We start from the raw sequence: 8,373 nt of genomic DNA, 5'->3' as shown, positions 1-8,373 counted from the left end.
GTTTTTTTCTGTTTTCGCTCGGTTATGACGCCGACGTCAAATCACAGTAGCTGCCGCGAAAGTGCTACTCACTAATAATATACGAGTCTTCCTTTAGCCTCAATACTAATTCAGTCGAAACTCGTTCTGACGAAACACTTTTATGAATTTCCCACTTTAATGAACAATTTAGGGTTCCCCCGCTGGTGCCTATACGGCCCAATGCTTTGTAAAATTGAACCGACGAAAAATATTGACCAGCACTCCCATTTAATGAAGAATTTCGAGGGATAGGTACATCTAAAAAGAAAGAAATTTTGAGCGTACTCTTCAAAACACCATGAAGATAATTGTGCCAGGCCAGGGAAAAAAACGAGGCATCTATAACTCAACAGTCCGGAAAATTGTACAATTACTATGCGGCGCACAGGAGGCGCCAGAGGATGCTGATGACCCAGTAACTGTTGAAGCTTCTGTGCCTTCTCCAGTTCAGTTAACAGACGCCATTCACTTGCTTAGACGCTTTGAGGGGGCTCACGGTGGCACTGAGGACACGTTGGACGTGCTTGCATGCTACGAAAAGTATATCTGCGCATTGCTAAGGTAGCGCACGCCGGCGGCAAATCACAGGCTGTGTTGCAAGAAAATAAATTAGTTTCTGCCCGAAACGCCAGTGTGTTATTGCTGTTATTTTCATAGCGGGCATTTAGAACATTCCTCAACTCTTGTAACGCTAGCGCCACGGCCGCCGGAATTGCGATGTCAAAGTAGATACTGTTGCACGCCTCGCTTTAGACATCCCATTTATGTGATCAAGTGCTTGTAAAATTACAGTTTTGATCTCCCGAAGTTCTTGATGTAACAAAACAATTGTAGGCTCCCGGTGGCCTCGTTGCACCGGGTTTTAACAGTACATGTTAGCTAATACGATCTTTTGTTCTCCTTTTCTAGTCTCAGTCACTGTGGCTGTAATGAAGCTTGCCTGATTACGAACTGGGAATTGTAATCCCGGATCAAAGTGAAACTAGTTCATACGTGTTTCCTACACTCGTTCAAAACCCTCTACAGCCTTTGAACTGGGTGTAAGTGTCGTAGCGTGGTACGTTTTGAATTCTATAGCCACGACGGGGGAAATTTATTTTGCTACTTGGCGCGCAACGTTTTGGCCGGGATACGGAGTTGACCCACGCCAGTGACAGCGCTACGTTTCTTCTCGTGTTCCTGAGTCCCGTCTTCCGCGCTTTTGTTTGTTTAAACATCTTATCCGCTACATATCCATGACACAGAAAACTCGGCTTCCGGCCTTTTCTTAAACAAGCAGAATTTTGTAAATATTCATTGCATAATCTATTAAATGCTCCCCGGTCAGCGGATGTTAGTATATACGTTGCTCTGTTTCTTCCGCTAATAGCTTGTGTTGGTGCGTCGCCTTTACTTTAGCTCATGACTACCAAAACCTTTTTCTGGATGTTTGGAATTACACTTTTTTTTCTAATACGCGTACGTTTGCCGAAACGCAGCGCTCACAGAATTCCGAATTTGCACTTTCGAGCCTCACCACGTGACGAAGATCATCAGACCATTTACTCAAGTTGACCCGCATTAATGTTACAAACAGGTCTGCGGTATGCCGTACGCGACTGCATTATTGTGCGACAATCCCACGGCGCCACGCGAATAGGCGCGGATCGAGCACTCCCGACGATAATCCCCTTTGTATATTAACCCAGTGGTACATGCGCCACTGTCGCTGTAAGCCATATTGCGTTCTGCTGTGATCCGGAGAGGTAATCCGTTGTGACCATTCCGTTTAATGGTGATGCATTATTCTACCTAGTAAGAAGACAACTTGGCCATACCACAAGCAAGAAATTTTACACAGCTTGCCCGATGTCGCCAATCGAATAAAAGTTTTTTTATTTTTAAAAAGGAGTTACAAGCAAGTAAAAATCGACACCAACGGCACCTCCAACCCGCCTAAGGTACCATGTTTCTATATCACTAACGGTTTACCCGTAAATATTGTCGCATGGATTCTGTGTTAAGCAGGGCAATCCCCTGTTTAAGGTATGTAAGGGTTATTGCACTTGGTACAATCTCCAAGTGATGGATACGTGCCGTGTTTCCTGGTAAGCCGGCTAGCACGAAGATGACGACAAAAAACGCGTGCCCCGGGCCCCGCGCGCTTGACTCGGTCTGCCTTTTTCGCTGAGACTTTAGGTGTTCTCTCGCCTTTCCATTTTAGGCACGCCGCCCCTAATAAATCGGTGCGACACCGTGCAGACGATTTACACAGGACAAACTTTTCCCCACGTGACAGAAGCTACCTTCCTGTGGTTCCCGCAGCCCTCAGGAACGACGTTTTGCGGGCTTGCCACTACGAGCCGACAGCGGGTCGCCTAGGCTACACCCGTACCCTGGCCAGGATCCAGCAGTCCTATTACTGGCCCACGCTGGCAGCCACGGTGCGACACTACGTACGGACGTGTCACGAGTGCCAACGTCGTAAAGCACCGCCGAAAAATAAAGATCCCCAGGTGGTCAAAATTAATCCGGAGACCTCCCCTACGGCGCGCCTCATCGCCTGCGTTGCGTCGGCGCGTTAAACCCCACAATCAAAGCACCGCCAATCCGACCAGCGGGTGTACTGCACCCTGTTCAGATTCCAGCAAAACCTTTTTGAGCATGTCGGAATAGACCTTTTCGGACCATTTCCGACATCAATCGCTGGTAAGAAGTGGATTATAGTTGCTACGGACAACCTCACTAGGTACGCAGAAACGGAAGCCCTGAAGTGTGGAACAGCTCTCGAGGTCGACCAGTTTTTTGTTACGAATATTCTTCTCCGCCACGGTGCTCCTGCTATCGTTATTACTGACTGAGAAAAAGCATTCACTGCTGCCTTCGTCGAGGAAATCATGCGGCTCAGCGGTACCTCCCATCGTAAGTCGACCGGGTATCACCCGCAGACAAACGGCCTTGCTGAGTTCCTAAATAAGACAATAGCGGACATGCGCAGCATGTACATCGACATGGAACACAAGACGTGAGATGCTGTGTTGCCATTCGTCACGTTCGCCTATACCACGGCTCAACAAGACACGACAAGAATGACGCCGTTCTCTCTTCTTTATGGCTGACCTGTCACCACCATGCTGGATGCAATGTTGCCCCATGACGCCACCGGCGACAACACGGAACTGCACGAATTCACGGAAAGGACAAAGGAAGCGCGGCAGCTGGTGCGCGTTCGAACAAGACGGCAAAAGCTGTACGACTCCCACCGCTACAACCTCCGCCGCAGGACTAATGTGTACAAACCTGGCGACAGAGTCCGGGTATGGACTCCCGTGCGACGTCGAGGACTCTGTGAAAAACTTCTCAAACGGTACTTTGGACCATATCGGGTGCTGCGCCAGGTTACAGATGTAACGTACGAAGTTGTCGACGATGGCCTCGTGTCTCGACGCCGCCGTAACCGCTGCCCTGACGTCGTTCATGTAGTGCGCATGAAGCGATACTTCGAACGTTGACGAACTCATTTTGGACCACACTATAAGTGCATCTATCATTTTAAATAACTCTGCGTGCATCGGGGCGATGCTATTTCGACGGGGGGTAAAATGTCGCGTGGATTGTGTGTCAAGCAGGGCAATCCCCTGTTTAAGGTATGTAAGGGTTATTGCACTTAGTACAATCTCCAAGTGATGGATACGTGCCGTGTTTCCTGGTAAGCCGGATAGCACGAAGACGACGACAAAAAACGCGTGCCCCGGGCCCCGCGCGCTTGACTCGGTCAGCCTTTTTCGCTGAGACTTTACGTGTTCTCTCGCCTTTCCATTTTAGGCGCGCCGCCCTTAATAAATCGGTGCGACACCATGCAGGCGATTTTGCCTGCGTCTATCGGGACGCAACAATATTTTGGATCGTTTGAAATTAAAACGGTTCCTAGAAGCGCCATTTGATACCTACATCTCTCATTTGCGCACGCTATCTGCAGAAGTCGCAATTAGGCGAACAAAAATATGTTTCCTCTAACGATTCTCTGAGCTTTCCCGTCGTTTTCTCGTGACTCACGAGAAAACGATGGAATAGGAAAAAGGACTATGATATGAATTTCTGGGTGCGCTGACGCATTGTACACTACTCCTTTCGCATCCCCCACACTGCTTCTTGTATTCGTTCTTTGATTGAAGGATCTTCAGCAACAACAAGGAATGCTCGGGCGCCCTGGTAGTATTTTATCGCAGGAAAACTGCTACTACAGGCTAGAGACAGTGGAAACCCGCTAACACTAAAGTACGAAAACTTAACATTTGCGCGTTCCTGGTTTTTTTTTTCTTTTGTCGGCCGGAACGTGAGATATGATGGTTCCCGCACGGGTCACAAAATATTTGTTTTTTTCACTGCGGATATTTCTTGAATCTACAAGAGAAATCTGAAAAACTCAATTTATTCTGCGAAAGGACTGGGAAACCGCCGCGCACAGGTTGAATATGGGCGGCATAAGAGAAGACACGCGCTGGAAAATCAATACTGCGCATGGCATTGTACCCTGAGGACGCGCTGCTTCTTGATGTTCTCCCCTGTCCCGATTTTTTTAAAAGGTCCTGCTGTCTCCCAGAGGGCAGCGGAGATGTTTCGTGGTAAAATGCTGGAAGCAGTGCCGACGCAAGAAGTAAAAACACAAAAAACCAAGAGGATGCCCAAGAGGAAAAGTAGCTCCGCAAAATGACCAGAAATAAGGCGCCAACAAAAGAAAACCTATATAAAACTCGTTGCCAGCGGAATCAAAACAGGAACGTTCAGGCCTTGCTGGGGCACGCCACCCGTCCGTTGTTCCAACATTGACAAATGAATTACCGAAGAGAAAAAAAAGCTCGAGATGGCTTGACCCGACAAGCGCGACTGCTGTTGAACTGGATCCATGACAAAAGCTGTCGCTTTCTATTTACAGAGCGCAGCACGGTCTACGTTGTTGCGTGGTTTTTGCTATCTATTTCTTCATTCGCTTCGTGGTGTGCGACAAAAAATGGTGCGATGGAGTGCGTGAGATGTTTACAGGTAGAGGAACTGCTTTTACGGACAGTAAATTGATTGCTGCGGATTGAAAAATCACTGGAAAAATGCCCAAACCTTGCTGATCAAAAACAACGCGTCACTAAAAAAATGAATCACGACAGGTCTCCTTCGTTGCCGTACGATGCAGCGGAGCGTCGTGAGTTCCCAGGAGAAATAGTGCGAAGTGATGCCCCGCGCTTCACAGGGTCCACATATTTGTTTAATATCTGCTTATGTTTCGGTTGTTGCTGTTACCTTGTGCTGACATTTTGCAAGCATCCGATCTTCGAGGTCAAACACCCACTGACATGTTTATTTATAGAGATCCTAAATCACTTCTGATAAACACTTGCACCATTTCTTCGAGCCTGGAAGCAATGCAAAAGCTCCAGTTATCTCCCGTATTGCTTGGTGCTACCTGATTTGCTCGTCGAAGCAGTTACGCCTTTAGTTCCTGCTTTGGTTCTGAGATTTTCCTTTTAGATTGGCGATCAAATGCGTTCCTGGCTGAAACTGAAGGAAAGCCGGCCAATAGCCGCTCCGCCGGTGTAGAGATGTTATTCCAGCAAGCGAAGAACGAAACTCGCTGAAAAATCATTTGAGCAAGTTTGTAATCGATGTCATGCGCATCAAGTGATAATTTTGACCCAGGTACAGTCGCGCTTACTATGACCTACACCGCTCATTAGTATTCACAGCTTCATATCACCTTTATCGGGCACCCGGGATGAAAGGCCAAGTGCGCGTTAGCAGAACAACGTCCTAATTAATCAAGCCTGATCCTAACGTATATGCCCATAGTCATTGTTTTGACGATATAATCGTCTGAATACTAATTAGCGGTGTAGGTCATAGTGAGCGCGACTGTACTTGTCGACCCCCTGATCGATGTACTGGTTGTCTTTGTTGACCACGTTCTGAAAGCATTTAAGAATTCAAAAAAAAAATTGGAAAAACTGTTGCACAGTCTCTTTAATTCCAACAACAGCATCATTTCCACACGCATGCCATGACGCACGAGCTCCAGTAAAGCAAATGTGTGTCACTGTGCGCGCATGCTTGCATTGAGAGACGTTTTAAGTAGCGCAAAAGCGTAACCGTTGCAATGATTTAATTAGATGGTTTGGTTTCCTAGTCAATCCCTACAAACTACGAAAGCAATGGGCGCTAAAAACGTGGGAAATAACGCGCAAAAGTAGGCGCGCTCGGGGGATTGGTAGCGCGGAGGTTTACGGCCACTAATTTCAGCGCAATGCAGGTGCCGCTGTGCCATAGAGTGTAATACGACAGACTCGCTAGCGGAGGTAGCCGGTACTTGCAAGTCGCAATGTCGGTGGCTATGTTTCTCAAATCGTGGGCAGGAATCTTACGGAGACTGCAAAGGCCAAATAAAAGTATAATTCATTGAAAATACTGCATTGTCCCTCTAACAGTGATACCAATTTCATAGGAGACATACAAAAAATGAGCATATTAAGGAAAACAATTAAAGCAGTGGCGGGTCTACAGCCTGGTTCATACGATTTCTCTAGGACGTCTCAGACCCTGACGATTGGTGACCGCGGACCTTAGACACTGCCAGAAAAGAAGACTGCACGTTGTAGTGGAACCTCGTGTTTCATTTGATTGTATCACTTAAACTATAACATGCAGTTTACACAGAGATAACTGTTTCCTTGCTGTCATCTCTTCCATCACTGTTTCCCCAACCATGAAACAGGACTGGACATTGTAGTGCAACGGCGTGTTCCATTTCATTGTGTCACATTAACGGTAACATACAGTAACACCGAGATATGTGTTTTCTTTCTGGCACCTCTTGCATCACTGCTGCGCAAACCAGGAAACATGACCGGACATTGTACTGCGAACTCGTGTTCCATTTGATCGTATCCTTTAAAAGTAACACGCAGTTAACACAGAGATAACTCTACTTTTTTGGACTCTCTTGCATCACTGATGCGGAAACTTGAAAAAAAATGTGTTATTGGGTTTTGTGGGTTAAACAAAGTATGTCGTGGCTAAGCAGCATATACGGCATGCAGAACACCACCTCATCAGGCCCCCATTGACAGACAACCAAGAGGTACTGCACCTCGTTTGCGTCGATATCACTCATTGCTCTTACTGCAACCCAAAGCGACTGAATGATGCCACCAGCATTGGTCGCGATGAGGGTTGCCAAATTGGGGTATTGATAGCCAACGTTGGCTACTTTCAGTGTGAGTTGCCGTCGATTTTTTTCCCGTTGACACTGTGGCTATTTTTGGGCTACATGACATTGAGATTTCTACCTCCCCACCTCTACCACAACGCGTCTCTACAAGAATGGTGACGCTTAGGATGGGGCGCGTGTCAGACTGAATTACCCGCGTGTTTGCATACTTTCAACATGCAGGCTTTCAATGTGCTAGCAATAAGCGCAAAAGCAAAGCTCCGGCGCGCGTTTCTGCTCCGCGAAACCCCCGTATTTCGCAGTTAAGGCCTCGGGGTTGGGGGGGGGGGGGGGGTGGGGGGGGAGCTTTTGACTTAAGCAAGCCCGACGCAGAATAAAGAGCTTTGCAGCAGCGATCGACTAACCTTCCTTTGTTCCCGTACGGGGAGGCTGCAGTCCAGGGCCTCATGTCCTAGGACAGGGCAAGGGAACCCGGAACTGCAACTCCAACCAATCTGATGTACGGAAAGAGATAATAATACGTCCAGCGACACTTTCGTGTTCGCGGGGGCTTCCTGACTGCTGACCACCTGGCTCCCGCGATCTGTGGGTGCTTCATTGATTGCGCGTTGGCGTCGGGGATCACACTGGGCCGAACGTTGTGTGCTGCAGCCGTCACAAAGATACTGGGACCAACGTTTAGAGATGAGCTCTTAGAAGACATGTCTGGCTCACCAAATTCGCTAATTCTGGATGACGGCACGGACGTCTCACGTGGAGCAGGACTATAGCTGTCGTGGCATGTGTTTTTCTCTCTAGCCGCAAAAATGATCTTGTTACAGCGTTTCTCAACCGGGTGGCTGTAACTGATGCATGTACGGAGGGCATTGAAGGTACTGATAGCTGAATGCAAACTTCCGTTCAATTTTTGCATGTGGTTCGCGACAGACTGGGCAAGCGTGATGGGTGGACAGTACAACAGCCTTTACACTACAATCAAGGCAGAAAAGTCTTGGCTTGTGCTTGTAAAGTGTGTGTGCCATTCGCTGCAGCTTGCCTATAATCAAGCAAACGATGTGCTACCCGCGCACAATGAATAACTTCTACGCGAAAGATTCAATTGGTTCGCACATTCCCGAAAAAGTGAGCAAGAATACAAGGTAAGAAAGCTGCCTTCA

The sequence above is a fragment of the Haemaphysalis longicornis genome, unplaced genomic scaffold (assembly GCF_048455015.1).
Source record: "Haemaphysalis longicornis isolate Haplotype H1 unplaced genomic scaffold, Haemaphysalis longicornis Haplotype H1 scaffold_36, whole genome shotgun sequence".
In the NCBI taxonomy this organism is placed as follows: Eukaryota; Metazoa; Arthropoda; class Arachnida; order Ixodida; family Ixodidae; genus Haemaphysalis; species Haemaphysalis longicornis.
Note: the sequence above shows the minus strand (reverse complement) of the source record.